A 13,623-nucleotide genomic window follows, 5' to 3' on the forward strand; every position below is an offset into this window, starting at 1 on the left:
GGAATAGAAAAACTGTAAAAAGCCCTCTGAGAAAGCCCCCCTCTAACCTTTGATAGTAAGCTTTTCTGTAGTCTGCCTGTTGATGTATTTTCCGTTTGAACTGTGCACAACATGAAGAGACGGAACACTGGCGGCTTGTCACAATGCCCCCCGATGACATCACAATAGCGCTGCTGCCTAGAAAACAAGCTGCGCAGAAGAAGTTGTTCTTTGGTGGGAGGGTGGGCTAGTGGAAGGAGGGGGCAATCTCTTTTTTTCCCGGGTGGTAGGGGGATGACAGGAGAAGGGAAGCGGGTGGTGAGAAAGGTACAGAGGGCAGGGTTTGGGGGCTGGGAAGGAAAGGGAAAAGATTAGGGTTTGGGGATGATGAAAGGGCTTTCTACGGGTAAGGATGGCAAAGGGTGGCAGTGACGGAAAGTCAGGCAACCTGTCCTGTCCGTCTTTTTGTATCGTGAATTGGAAAGACTGCAAGGGGGAGGGGAGTTGCTTGCGCCCTAAAGGAGGAGTTATTCAGATTCATTGCAGTGGGCGGCGGCTGCAAAACGCACCATTCTTCTTGTTTTGGCTCTGCAAAGCAGCCTTTTCAAGGGTTGGCTTGGGTGACAAAATGTCTTGTGTAGGCGTGGGTTTGTCTCCCTCTCGCTCTCTCTCCCTAAGATGTGTCCGGCATAGGCCAGGGTGCCACTCGAGGCCCAAACCAATTCTGGTTATCGCTTCTCGGCCTTTTGGCTAAGATCAAGTGTAGTATCTGTTCTTATCAGTTTAATATCTGATACGTCCCCTATCTGGGGACCATATATTAAATGGATTTTTAGAACAGGGAGATGGAAAAAGAGCTTGCTCTGTCCACTCCACGCATTGACCTGGTATTGCAGTACCTCCAGGAACGGTGCACCCCTTCTTAACCCAGTTTCCAAAAGCAGAACTCAATTCACCTGATTCATATTAGCCCGATTTAATGAATTGGAAGAAAGCATACGTCTTCATATGCACCTCAATTTGGCCCATTCACTTTTCACACTTCCTCCTTTTGTTTTTTATCTTTCACACTTTTGACTTTCTTTATTCATCCAAATAGCAAACTCATCACCACTCAACCTGACCAACTCGGCTATGTCCCCGTGCTGCAGTTCTCTGTCTTATCTAGATCATTTGCAATTGAATGGAATAGATCCCTTTTGGACAAAGTGGATTCACCTGCTGCTGCAGTGACCACAGGTGTGATAACATCTAGAATTGGCATCTGGTGCGATCTCTCCGCTTCCACTCCAAAGAAAGTTACCTGTTTATTCCTATCATGCATTGGTTTTTGGGGTTTTCTTTGAGTAATGATGATCTCTTTAGTAGTCTGTTGGCGCCCTCTCCTGGAGGAATAGTTTGCTTGCTCTTGGACATTCTAAAAGAGAGGTCATGATAGACATTGAGCTTCTGAGCTCAATTGGGGACAGTCATGGGTGATGAATGTTTGCAACCTACTGCGAAGCCTCATACCGCAATATAAGGAACGTCAAATACTAAGAAAGGGCGGCCTATGAAAGAATTACTACTTTCAATAAGTACACTTAAACGGCTAATTGGGAATAGAAAAACTGTAAAAAGCCCTCTGAGAAAGCCCCCCTCTAACCTTTGATAGTAAGCTTTTCTGTAGTCTGCCTGTTGATGTATTTTCCGTTTGAACTGTGCACAACATGAAGAGACGGAACACTGGCGGCTTGTCACAATGCCCCCCGATGACATCACAATAGCGCTGCTGCCTAGAAAACAAGCTGCGCAGAAGAAGTTGTTCTTTGGGTGGGAGGGTGGGCTAGTGGAAGGAGGGGGCAATCTCTTTTTTTCCCGGGTGGTAGGGGGATGACAGGAGAAGGGAAGCGGGTGGTGAGAAAGGTACAGAGGGCAGGGTTTGGGGGCTGGGAAGGAAAGGGAAAAGATTAGGGTTTGGGGATGATGAAAGGGCTTTCTACGGGTAAGGATGGCAAAGGGTGGCAGTGACGGAAAGTCAGGCAACCTGTCCTGTCCGTCTTTTTGTATCGTGAATTGGAAAGACTGCAAGGGGGAGGGGAGTTGCTTGCGCCCTAAAGGAGGAGTTATTCAGATTCATTGCAGTGGGCGGCGGCTGCAAAACGCACCATTCTTCTTGTTTTGGCTCTGCAAAGCAGCCTTTTCAAGGGTTGGCTTGGGTGACAAAATGTCTTGTGTAGGCGTGGGTTTGTCTCCCTCTCGCTCTCTCTCCCTAAGATGTGTCCGGCATAGGCCAGGGTGCCACTCGAGGCCCAAACCAATTCTGGTTATCGCTTCTCGGCCTTTTGGCTAAGATCAAGTGTAGTATCTGTTCTTATCAGTTTAATATCTGATACGTCCCCTATCTGGGGACCATATATTAAATGGATTTTTAGAACAGGGAGATGGAAAAAGAGCTTGCTCTGTCCACTCCACGCATTGACCTGGTATTGCAGTACCTCCAGGAACGGTGCACCCCTTCTTAACCCAGTTTCCAAAAGCAGAACTCAATTCACCTGATTCATATTAGCCCGATTTAATGAATTGGAAGAAAGCATACGTCTTCATATGCACCTCAATTTGGCCCATTCACTTTTCACACTTCCTCCTTTTGTTTTTTATCTTTCACACTTTTGACTTTCTTTATTCATCCAAATAGCAAACTCATCACCACTCAACCTGACCAACTCGGCTATGTCCCCGTGCTGCAGTTCTCTGTCTTATCTAGATCATTTGCAATTGAATGGAATAGATCCCTTTTGGACAAAGTGGATTCACCTGCTGCTGCAGTGACCACAGGTGTGATAACATCTAGAATTGGCATCTGGTGCGATCTCTCCGCTTCCACTCCAAAGAAAGTTACCTGTTTATTCCTATCATGCATTGGTTTTTGGGGTTTTCTTTGAGTAATGATGATCTCTTTAGTAGTCTGTTGGCGCCCTCTCCTGGAGGAATAGTTTGCTTGCTCTTGGACATTCTAAAAGAGAGGTCATGATAGACATTGAGCTTCTGAGCTCAATTGGGGACAGTCATGGGTGATGAATGTTTGCAACCTACTGCGAAGCCTCATACCGCAATATAAGGAACGTCAAATACTAAGAAAGGGCGGCCTATGAAAGAATTACTACTTTCAATAAGTACACTTAAACGGCTAATTGGGAATAGAAAAACTGTAAAAAGCCCTCTGAGAAAGCCCCCCTCTAACCTTTGATAGTAAGCTTTTCTGTAGTCTGCCTGTTGATGTATTTTCCGTTTGAACTGTGCACAACATGAAGAGACGGAACACTGGCGGCTTGTCACAATGCCCCCCGATGACATCACAATAGCGCTGCTGCCTAGAAAACAAGCTGCGCAGAAGAAGTTGTTCTTTGGGTGGGAGGGTGGGCTAGTGGAAGGAGGGGGCAATCTCTTTTTTTCCCGGGTGGTAGGGGGATGACAGGAGAAGGGAAGCGGGTGGTGAGAAAGGTACAGAGGGCAGGGTTTGGGGGCTGGGAAGGAAAGGGAAAAGATTAGGGTTTGGGGATGATGAAAGGGCTTTCTACGGGTAAGGATGGCAAAGGGTGGCAGTGACGGAAAGTCAGGCAACCTGTCCTGTCCGTCTTTTTGTATCGTGAATTGGAAAGACTGCAAGGGGGAGGGGAGTTGCTTGCGCCCTAAAGGAGGAGTTATTCAGATTCATTGCAGTGGGCGGCGGCTGCAAAACGCACCATTCTTCTTGTTTTGGCTCTGCAAAGCAGCCTTTTCAAGGGTTGGCTTGGGTGACAAAATGTCTTGTGTAGGCGTGGGTTTGTCTCCCTCTCGCTCTCTCTCCCTAAGATGTGTCCGGCATAGGCCAGGGTGCCACTCGAGGCCCAAACCAATTCTGGTTATCGCTTCTCGGCCTTTTGGCTAAGATCAAGTGTAGTATCTGTTCTTATCAGTTTAATATCTGATACGTCCCCTATCTGGGGACCATATATTAAATGGATTTTTAGAACAGGGAGATGGAAAAAGAGCTTGCTCTGTCCACTCCACGCATTGACCTGGTATTGCAGTACCTCCAGGAACGGTGCACCCCTTCTTAACCCAGTTTCCAAAAGCAGAACTCAATTCACCTGATTCATATTAGCCCGATTTAATGAATTGGAAGAAAGCATACGTCTTCATATGCACCTCAATTTGGCCCATTCACTTTTCACACTTCCTCCTTTTGTTTTTTATCTTTCACACTTTTGACTTTCTTTATTCATCCAAATAGCAAACTCATCACCACTCAACCTGACCAACTCGGCTATGTCCCCGTGCTGCAGTTCTCTGTCTTATCTAGATCATTTGCAATTGAATGGAATAGATCCCTTTTGGACAAAGTGGATTCACCTGCTGCTGCAGTGACCACAGGTGTGATAACATCTAGAATTGGCATCTGGTGCGATCTCTCCGCTTCCACTCCAAAGAAAGTTACCTGTTTATTCCTATCATGCATTGGTTTTTGGGGTTTTCTTTGAGTAATGATGATCTCTTTAGTAGTCTGTTGGCGCCCTCTCCTGGAGGAATAGTTTGCTTGCTCTTGGACATTCTAAAAGAGAGGTCATGATAGACATTGAGCTTCTGAGCTCAATTGGGGACAGTCATGGGTGATGAATGTTTGCAACCTACTGCGAAGCCTCATACCGCAATATAAGGAACGTCAAATACTAAGAAAGGGCGGCCTATGAAAGAATTACTACTTTCAATAAGTACACTTAAACGGCTAATTGGGAATAGAAAAACTGTAAAAAGCCCTCTGAGAAAGCCCCCCTCTAACCTTTGATAGTAAGCTTTTCTGTAGTCTGCCTGTTGATGTATTTTCCGTTTGAACTGTGCACAACATGAAGAGACGGAACACTGGCGGCTTGTCACAATGCCCCCCGATGACATCACAATAGCGCTGCTGCCTAGAAAACAAGCTGCGCAGAAGAAGTTGTTCTTTGGGTGGGAGGGTGGGCTAGTGGAAGGAGGGGGCAATCTCTTTTTTTCCCGGGTGGTAGGGGGATGACAGGAGAAGGGAAGCGGGTGGTGAGAAAGGTACAGAGGGCAGGGTTTGGGGGCTGGGAAGGAAAGGGAAAAGATTAGGGTTTGGGGATGATGAAAGGGCTTTCTACGGGTAAGGATGGCAAAGGGTGGCAGTGACGGAAAGTCAGGCAACCTGTCCTGTCCGTCTTTTTGTATCGTGAATTGGAAAGACTGCAAGGGGGAGGGGAGTTGCTTGCGCCCTAAAGGAGGAGTTATTCAGATTCATTGCAGTGGGCGGCGGCTGCAAAACGCACCATTCTTCTTGTTTTGGCTCTGCAAAGCAGCCTTTTCAAGGGTTGGCTTGGGTGACAAAATGTCTTGTGTAGGCGTGGGTTTGTCTCCCTCTCGCTCTCTCTCCCTAAGATGTGTCCGGCATAGGCCAGGGTGCCACTCGAGGCCCAAACCAATTCTGGTTATCGCTTCTCGGCCTTTTGGCTAAGATCAAGTGTAGTATCTGTTCTTATCAGTTTAATATCTGATACGTCCCCTATCTGGGGACCATATATTAAATGGATTTTTAGAACAGGGAGATGGAAAAAGAGCTTGCTCTGTCCACTCCACGCATTGACCTGGTATTGCAGTACCTCCAGGAACGGTGCACCCCTTCTTAACCCAGTTTCCAAAAGCAGAACTCAATTCACCTGATTCATATTAGCCCGATTTAATGAATTGGAAGAAAGCATACGTCTTCATATGCACCTCAATTTGGCCCATTCACTTTTCACACTTCCTCCTTTTGTTTTTTATCTTTCACACTTTTGACTTTCTTTATTCATCCAAATAGCAAACTCATCACCACTCAACCTGACCAACTCGGCTATGTCCCCGTGCTGCAGTTCTCTGTCTTATCTAGATCATTTGCAATTGAATGGAATAGATCCCTTTTGGACAAAGTGGATTCACCTGCTGCTGCAGTGACCACAGGTGTGATAACATCTAGAATTGGCATCTGGTGCGATCTCTCCGCTTCCACTCCAAAGAAAGTTACCTGTTTATTCCTATCATGCATTGGTTTTTGGGGTTTTCTTTGAGTAATGATGATCTCTTTAGTAGTCTGTTGGCGCCCTCTCCTGGAGGAATAGTTTGCTTGCTCTTGGACATTCTAAAAGAGAGGTCATGATAGACATTGAGCTTCTGAGCTCAATTGGGGACAGTCATGGGTGATGAATGTTTGCAACCTACTGCGAAGCCTCATACCGCAATATAAGGAACGTCAAATACTAAGAAAGGGCGGCCTATGAAAGAATTACTACTTTCAATAAGTACACTTAAACGGCTAATTGGGAATAGAAAAACTGTAAAAAGCCCTCTGAGAAAGCCCCCCTCTAACCTTTGATAGTAAGCTTTTCTGTAGTCTGCCTGTTGATGTATTTTCCGTTTGAACTGTGCACAACATGAAGAGACGGAACACTGGCGGCTTGTCACAATGCCCCCCGATGACATCACAATAGCGCTGCTGCCTAGAAAACAAGCTGCGCAGAAGAAGTTGTTCTTTGGGTGGGAGGGTGGGCTAGTGGAAGGAGGGGGCAATCTCTTTTTTTCCCGGGTGGTAGGGGGATGACAGGAGAAGGGAAGCGGGTGGTGAGAAAGGTACAGAGGGCAGGGTTTGGGGGCTGGGAAGGAAAGGGAAAAGATTAGGGTTTGGGGATGATGAAAGGGCTTTCTACGGGTAAGGATGGCAAAGGGTGGCAGTGACGGAAAGTCAGGCAACCTGTCCTGTCCGTCTTTTTGTATCGTGAATTGGAAAGACTGCAAGGGGGAGGGGAGTTGCTTGCGCCCTAAAGGAGGAGTTATTCAGATTCATTGCAGTGGGCGGCGGCTGCAAAACGCACCATTCTTCTTGTTTTGGCTCTGCAAAGCAGCCTTTTCAAGGGTTGGCTTGGGTGACAAAATGTCTTGTGTAGGCGTGGGTTTGTCTCCCTCTCGCTCTCTCTCCCTAAGATGTGTCCGGCATAGGCCAGGGTGCCACTCGAGGCCCAAACCAATTCTGGTTATCGCTTCTCGGCCTTTTGGCTAAGATCAAGTGTAGTATCTGTTCTTATCAGTTTAATATCTGATACGTCCCCTATCTGGGGACCATATATTAAATGGATTTTTAGAACAGGGAGATGGAAAAAGAGCTTGCTCTGTCCACTCCACGCATTGACCTGGTATTGCAGTACCTCCAGGAACGGTGCACCCCTTCTTAACCCAGTTTCCAAAAGCAGAACTCAATTCACCTGATTCATATTAGCCCGATTTAATGAATTGGAAGAAAGCATACGTCTTCATATGCACCTCAATTTGGCCCATTCACTTTTCACACTTCCTCCTTTTGTTTTTTATCTTTCACACTTTTGACTTTCTTTATTCATCCAAATAGCAAACTCATCACCACTCAACCTGACCAACTCGGCTATGTCCCCGTGCTGCAGTTCTCTGTCTTATCTAGATCATTTGCAATTGAATGGAATAGATCCCTTTTGGACAAAGTGGATTCACCTGCTGCTGCAGTGACCACAGGTGTGATAACATCTAGAATTGGCATCTGGTGCGATCTCTCCGCTTCCACTCCAAAGAAAGTTACCTGTTTATTCCTATCATGCATTGGTTTTTGGGGTTTTCTTTGAGTAATGATGATCTCTTTAGTAGTCTGTTGGCGCCCTCTCCTGGAGGAATAGTTTGCTTGCTCTTGGACATTCTAAAAGAGAGGTCATGATAGACATTGAGCTTCTGAGCTCAATTGGGGACAGTCATGGGTGATGAATGTTTGCAACCTACTGCGAAGCCTCATACCGCAATATAAGGAACGTCAAATACTAAGAAAGGGCGGCCTATGAAAGAATTACTACTTTCAATAAGTACACTTAAACGGCTAATTGGGAATAGAAAAACTGTAAAAAGCCCTCTGAGAAAGCCCCCCTCTAACCTTTGATAGTAAGCTTTTCTGTAGTCTGCCTGTTGATGTATTTTCCGTTTGAACTGTGCACAACATGAAGAGACGGAACACTGGCGGCTTGTCACAATGCCCCCCGATGACATCACAATAGCGCTGCTGCCTAGAAAACAAGCTGCGCAGAAGAAGTTGTTCTTTGGGTGGGAGGGTGGGCTAGTGGAAGGAGGGGGCAATCTCTTTTTTTCCCGGGTGGTAGGGGGATGACAGGAGAAGGGAAGCGGGTGGTGAGAAAGGTACAGAGGGCAGGGTTTGGGGGCTGGGAAGGAAAGGGAAAAGATTAGGGTTTGGGGATGATGAAAGGGCTTTCTACGGGTAAGGATGGCAAAGGGTGGCAGTGACGGAAAGTCAGGCAACCTGTCCTGTCCGTCTTTTTGTATCGTGAATTGGAAAGACTGCAAGGGGGAGGGGAGTTGCTTGCGCCCTAAAGGAGGAGTTATTCAGATTCATTGCAGTGGGCGGCGGCTGCAAAACGCACCATTCTTCTTGTTTTGGCTCTGCAAAGCAGCCTTTTCAAGGGTTGGCTTGGGTGACAAAATGTCTTGTGTAGGCGTGGGTTTGTCTCCCTCTCGCTCTCTCTCCCTAAGATGTGTCCGGCATAGGCCAGGGTGCCACTCGAGGCCCAAACCAATTCTGGTTATCGCTTCTCGGCCTTTTGGCTAAGATCAAGTGTAGTATCTGTTCTTATCAGTTTAATATCTGATACGTCCCCTATCTGGGGACCATATATTAAATGGATTTTTAGAACAGGGAGATGGAAAAAGAGCTTGCTCTGTCCACTCCACGCATTGACCTGGTATTGCAGTACCTCCAGGAACGGTGCACCCCTTCTTAACCCAGTTTCCAAAAGCAGAACTCAATTCACCTGATTCATATTAGCCCGATTTAATGAATTGGAAGAAAGCATACGTCTTCATATGCACCTCAATTTGGCCCATTCACTTTTCACACTTCCTCCTTTTGTTTTTTATCTTTCACACTTTTGACTTTCTTTATTCATCCAAATAGCAAACTCATCACCACTCAACCTGACCAACTCGGCTATGTCCCCGTGCTGCAGTTCTCTGTCTTATCTAGATCATTTGCAATTGAATGGAATAGATCCCTTTTGGACAAAGTGGATTCACCTGCTGCTGCAGTGACCACAGGTGTGATAACATCTAGAATTGGCATCTGGTGCGATCTCTCCGCTTCCACTCCAAAGAAAGTTACCTGTTTATTCCTATCATGCATTGGTTTTTGGGGTTTTCTTTGAGTAATGATGATCTCTTTAGTAGTCTGTTGGCGCCCTCTCCTGGAGGAATAGTTTGCTTGCTCTTGGACATTCTAAAAGAGAGGTCATGATAGACATTGAGCTTCTGAGCTCAATTGGGGACAGTCATGGGTGATGAATGTTTGCAACCTACTGCGAAGCCTCATACCGCAATATAAGGAACGTCAAATACTAAGAAAGGGCGGCCTATGAAAGAATTACTACTTTCAATAAGTACACTTAAACGGCTAATTGGGAATAGAAAAACTGTAAAAAGCCCTCTGAGAAAGCCCCCCTCTAACCTTTGATAGTAAGCTTTTCTGTAGTCTGCCTGTTGATGTATTTTCCGTTTGAACTGTGCACAACATGAAGAGACGGAACACTGGCGGCTTGTCACAATGCCCCCCGATGACATCACAATAGCGCTGCTGCCTAGAAAACAAGCTGCGCAGAAGAAGTTGTTCTTTGGGTGGGAGGGTGGGCTAGTGGAAGGAGGGGGCAATCTCTTTTTTTCCCGGGTGGTAGGGGGATGACAGGAGAAGGGAAGCGGGTGGTGAGAAAGGTACAGAGGGCAGGGTTTGGGGGCTGGGAAGGAAAGGGAAAAGATTAGGGTTTGGGGATGATGAAAGGGCTTTCTACGGGTAAGGATGGCAAAGGGTGGCAGTGACGGAAAGTCAGGCAACCTGTCCTGTCCGTCTTTTTGTATCGTGAATTGGAAAGACTGCAAGGGGGAGGGGAGTTGCTTGCGCCCTAAAGGAGGAGTTATTCAGATTCATTGCAGTGGGCGGCGGCTGCAAAACGCACCATTCTTCTTGTTTTGGCTCTGCAAAGCAGCCTTTTCAAGGGTTGGCTTGGGTGACAAAATGTCTTGTGTAGGCGTGGGTTTGTCTCCCTCTCGCTCTCTCTCCCTAAGATGTGTCCGGCATAGGCCAGGGTGCCACTCGAGGCCCAAACCAATTCTGGTTATCGCTTCTCGGCCTTTTGGCTAAGATCAAGTGTAGTATCTGTTCTTATCAGTTTAATATCTGATACGTCCCCTATCTGGGGACCATATATTAAATGGATTTTTAGAACAGGGAGATGGAAAAAGAGCTTGCTCTGTCCACTCCACGCATTGACCTGGTATTGCAGTACCTCCAGGAACGGTGCACCCCTTCTTAACCCAGTTTCCAAAAGCAGAACTCAATTCACCTGATTCATATTAGCCCGATTTAATGAATTGGAAGAAAGCATACGTCTTCATATGCACCTCAATTTGGCCCATTCACTTTTCACACTTCCTCCTTTTGTTTTTTATCTTTCACACTTTTGACTTTCTTTATTCATCCAAATAGCAAACTCATCACCACTCAACCTGACCAACTCGGCTATGTCCCCGTGCTGCAGTTCTCTGTCTTATCTAGATCATTTGCAATTGAATGGAATAGATCCCTTTTGGACAAAGTGGATTCACCTGCTGCTGCAGTGACCACAGGTGTGATAACATCTAGAATTGGCATCTGGTGCGATCTCTCCGCTTCCACTCCAAAGAAAGTTACCTGTTTATTCCTATCATGCATTGGTTTTTGGGGTTTTCTTTGAGTAATGATGATCTCTTTAGTAGTCTGTTGGCGCCCTCTCCTGGAGGAATAGTTTGCTTGCTCTTGGACATTCTAAAAGAGAGGTCATGATAGACATTGAGCTTCTGAGCTCAATTGGGGACAGTCATGGGTGATGAATGTTTGCAACCTACTGCGAAGCCTCATACCGCAATATAAGGAACGTCAAATACTAAGAAAGGGCGGCCTATGAAAGAATTACTACTTTCAATAAGTACACTTAAACGGCTAATTGGGAATAGAAAAACTGTAAAAAGCCCTCTGAGAAAGCCCCCCTCTAACCTTTGATAGTAAGCTTTTCTGTAGTCTGCCTGTTGATGTATTTTCCGTTTGAACTGTGCACAACATGAAGAGACGGAACACTGGCGGCTTGTCACAATGCCCCCCGATGACATCACAATAGCGCTGCTGCCTAGAAAACAAGCTGCGCAGAAGAAGTTGTTCTTTGGGTGGGAGGGTGGGCTAGTGGAAGGAGGGGGCAATCTCTTTTTTTCCCGGGTGGTAGGGGGATGACAGGAGAAGGGAAGCGGGTGGTGAGAAAGGTACAGAGGGCAGGGTTTGGGGGCTGGGAAGGAAAGGGAAAAGATTAGGGTTTGGGGATGATGAAAGGGCTTTCTACGGGTAAGGATGGCAAAGGGTGGCAGTGACGGAAAGTCAGGCAACCTGTCCTGTCCGTCTTTTTGTATCGTGAATTGGAAAGACTGCAAGGGGGAGGGGAGTTGCTTGCGCCCTAAAGGAGGAGTTATTCAGATTCATTGCAGTGGGCGGCGGCTGCAAAACGCACCATTCTTCTTGTTTTGGCTCTGCAAAGCAGCCTTTTCAAGGGTTGGCTTGGGTGACAAAATGTCTTGTGTAGGCGTGGGTTTGTCTCCCTCTCGCTCTCTCTCCCTAAGATGTGTCCGGCATAGGCCAGGGTGCCACTCGAGGCCCAAACCAATTCTGGTTATCGCTTCTCGGCCTTTTGGCTAAGATCAAGTGTAGTGTTGTTCGAAGAGGTGGTTTAAGCTCCAGGCCACCTTAGTACAATGATACAATGCACACTGGAAGGTTGCGCTTGCTAGTACTCTGGGTGGATAGTATATTCATCTAGAGGAAAACATGGCCCTACCAGGATCGAGGCTATTAGACTGAGTAAGGGTGGGGGGCTATGGTACAACGTGCCCCAGGACTGACGACCCTGGAGTGAGTCTGAGCTTGCTGGCTTGGGACCCCGGCAAGCCTTGGGCTCTGTAGCACACCGTACCTTGCCTTTTCATTCTTTTTGAGCATATTACCCTATCCCGGCCTTCTGGCTAGGAAGGGAAATTTTTACAATCCCGGTCGGAGGTCTGGTCAGCTTTGGGCTGAGAAACTAACACCCGGTTGGAGGTCTGGGTCAGCTTCGGCTGAGAAACCAACACCCGGTTGGAGGTCTGGGTCAGCTTCGGCTGAGAAACCAACACCCGGTTGGAGGTCCGGTTAGCCTTGGGCTGAGAAACCAACACCGGTTGACGGTCCGGGCAGTTTCGGTTGCGAAACCAACAACTAGTAGCTCTCTACTCCACTTGGGTAAGATGCCTGGGTGGACGCTGGGAGCAACGACAAGGCTCAACCAGGCTTCGGCTTGGGGGAGCACCGAAGATCCCTGACCCTTGCTGTGGCCTTCTGGCTCGGAGGGACGGGGTTGATTTTTGGAGACCCTCTCCTCACGGTGGGGTCCACACGAATCCTAGCCTTTGCACTGTTTTTGGTGTGACTTCGGTCATGCATTTTTTGTGGTGCTTTGGAAAGCTTCATTAAATCAAAAAAAATCTGTTCTTATCAGTTTAATATCTGATAATTCCCCTATCTGGGGACCATATATTAAATGGATTTTTAGAACAGGGAGATGGAAAAAGAGCTTGCTCTGTCCACTCCACGCATTGACCTGGTATTGCAGTACCTCCAGGAACGGTGCACCCCTTCTTAACCCAGTTTCCAAAAGCAGAACTCAATTCACCTGATTCATATTAGCCCGATTTAATGAATTGGAAGAAAGCATACGTCTTCATATGCACCTCAATTTGGCCCATTCACTTTTCACACTTCCTCCTTTTGTTTTTTATCTTTCACACTTTTGACTTTCTTTATTCATCCAAATAGCAAACTCATCACCACTCAACCTGACCAACTCGGCTATGTCCCCGTGCTGCAGTTCTCTGTCTTATCTAGATCATTTGCAATTGAATGGAATAGATCCCTTTTGGACAAAGTGGATTCACCTGCTGCTGCAGTGACCACAGGTGTGATAACATCTAGAATTGGCATCTGGTGCGATCTCTCCGCTTCCACTCCAAAGAAAGTTACCTGTTTATTCCTATCATGCATTGGTTTTTGGGGTTTTCTTTGAGTAATGATGATCTCTTTAGTAGTCTGTTGGCGCCCTCTCCTGGAGGAATAGTTTGCTTGCTCTTGGACATTCTAAAAGAGAGGTCATGATAGACATTGAGCTTCTGAGCTCAATTGGGGACAGTCATGGGTGATGAATGTTTGCAACCTACTGCGAAGCCTCATACCGCAATATAAGGAACGTCAAATACTAAGAAAGGGCGGCCTATGAAAGAATTACTACTTTCAATAAGTACACTTAAACGGCTAATTGGGAATAGAAAAACTGTAAAAAGCCCTCTGAGAAAGCCCCCCTCTAACCTTTGATAGTAAGCTTTTCTGTAGTCTGCCTGTTGATGTATTTTCCGTTTGAACTGTGCACAACATGAAGAGACGGAACACTGGCGGCTTGTCACAATGCCCCCCGATGACATCACAATAGCGCTGCTGCCTAGAAAACAAGCTGC

At 46.7% G+C, this 13,623-nt stretch overlaps 8 non-coding genes across 8 annotated transcripts; all 8 read left to right on the plus strand.

Annotated features, from left to right (window-relative positions):
* The first annotated feature begins 709 nt into the window (after positions 1–709).
* On the plus strand, positions 710–900 carry LOC142285370 (U2 spliceosomal RNA). Its single transcript, XR_012746767.1, has one exon. It is a non-coding gene; the product is annotated as a U2 spliceosomal RNA (small nuclear RNA).
* Positions 901–2,287: 1,387 nt separating this feature from the next.
* LOC142285382 (U2 spliceosomal RNA) lies at positions 2,288–2,478 on the plus strand. Its single transcript, XR_012746778.1, has one exon. It is a non-coding gene; the product is annotated as a U2 spliceosomal RNA (small nuclear RNA).
* A 1,387-nt stretch (positions 2,479–3,865) lies between these two features.
* Positions 3,866–4,056, plus strand: LOC142285394 (U2 spliceosomal RNA). Its single transcript, XR_012746789.1, has one exon. It is a non-coding gene; the product is annotated as a U2 spliceosomal RNA (small nuclear RNA).
* A 1,387-nt stretch (positions 4,057–5,443) lies between these two features.
* Positions 5,444–5,634, plus strand: LOC142285405 (U2 spliceosomal RNA). Its single transcript, XR_012746800.1, has one exon. It is a non-coding gene; the product is annotated as a U2 spliceosomal RNA (small nuclear RNA).
* Positions 5,635–7,021: 1,387 nt separating this feature from the next.
* LOC142285308 (U2 spliceosomal RNA) lies at positions 7,022–7,212 on the plus strand. The gene has a single exon (XR_012746720.1). It is a non-coding gene; the product is annotated as a U2 spliceosomal RNA (small nuclear RNA).
* Positions 7,213–8,599: 1,387 nt separating this feature from the next.
* LOC142285320 (U2 spliceosomal RNA) lies at positions 8,600–8,790 on the plus strand. Its single transcript, XR_012746731.1, has one exon. It is a non-coding gene; the product is annotated as a U2 spliceosomal RNA (small nuclear RNA).
* Positions 8,791–10,177: 1,387 nt separating this feature from the next.
* On the plus strand, positions 10,178–10,368 carry LOC142285331 (U2 spliceosomal RNA). The gene has a single exon (XR_012746742.1). It is a non-coding gene; the product is annotated as a U2 spliceosomal RNA (small nuclear RNA).
* A 2,185-nt stretch (positions 10,369–12,553) lies between these two features.
* LOC142285354 (U2 spliceosomal RNA) lies at positions 12,554–12,753 on the plus strand. The gene has a single exon (XR_012746759.1). It is a non-coding gene; the product is annotated as a U2 spliceosomal RNA (small nuclear RNA).
* The last annotated feature ends 870 nt before the right edge of the window (positions 12,754–13,623 follow it).

The sequence above is a fragment of the Anomaloglossus baeobatrachus genome, unplaced genomic scaffold (genome assembly GCF_048569485.1).
Source record: "Anomaloglossus baeobatrachus isolate aAnoBae1 unplaced genomic scaffold, aAnoBae1.hap1 Scaffold_599, whole genome shotgun sequence".
Taxonomy (NCBI): Eukaryota; Metazoa; Chordata; class Amphibia; order Anura; family Aromobatidae; genus Anomaloglossus; species Anomaloglossus baeobatrachus.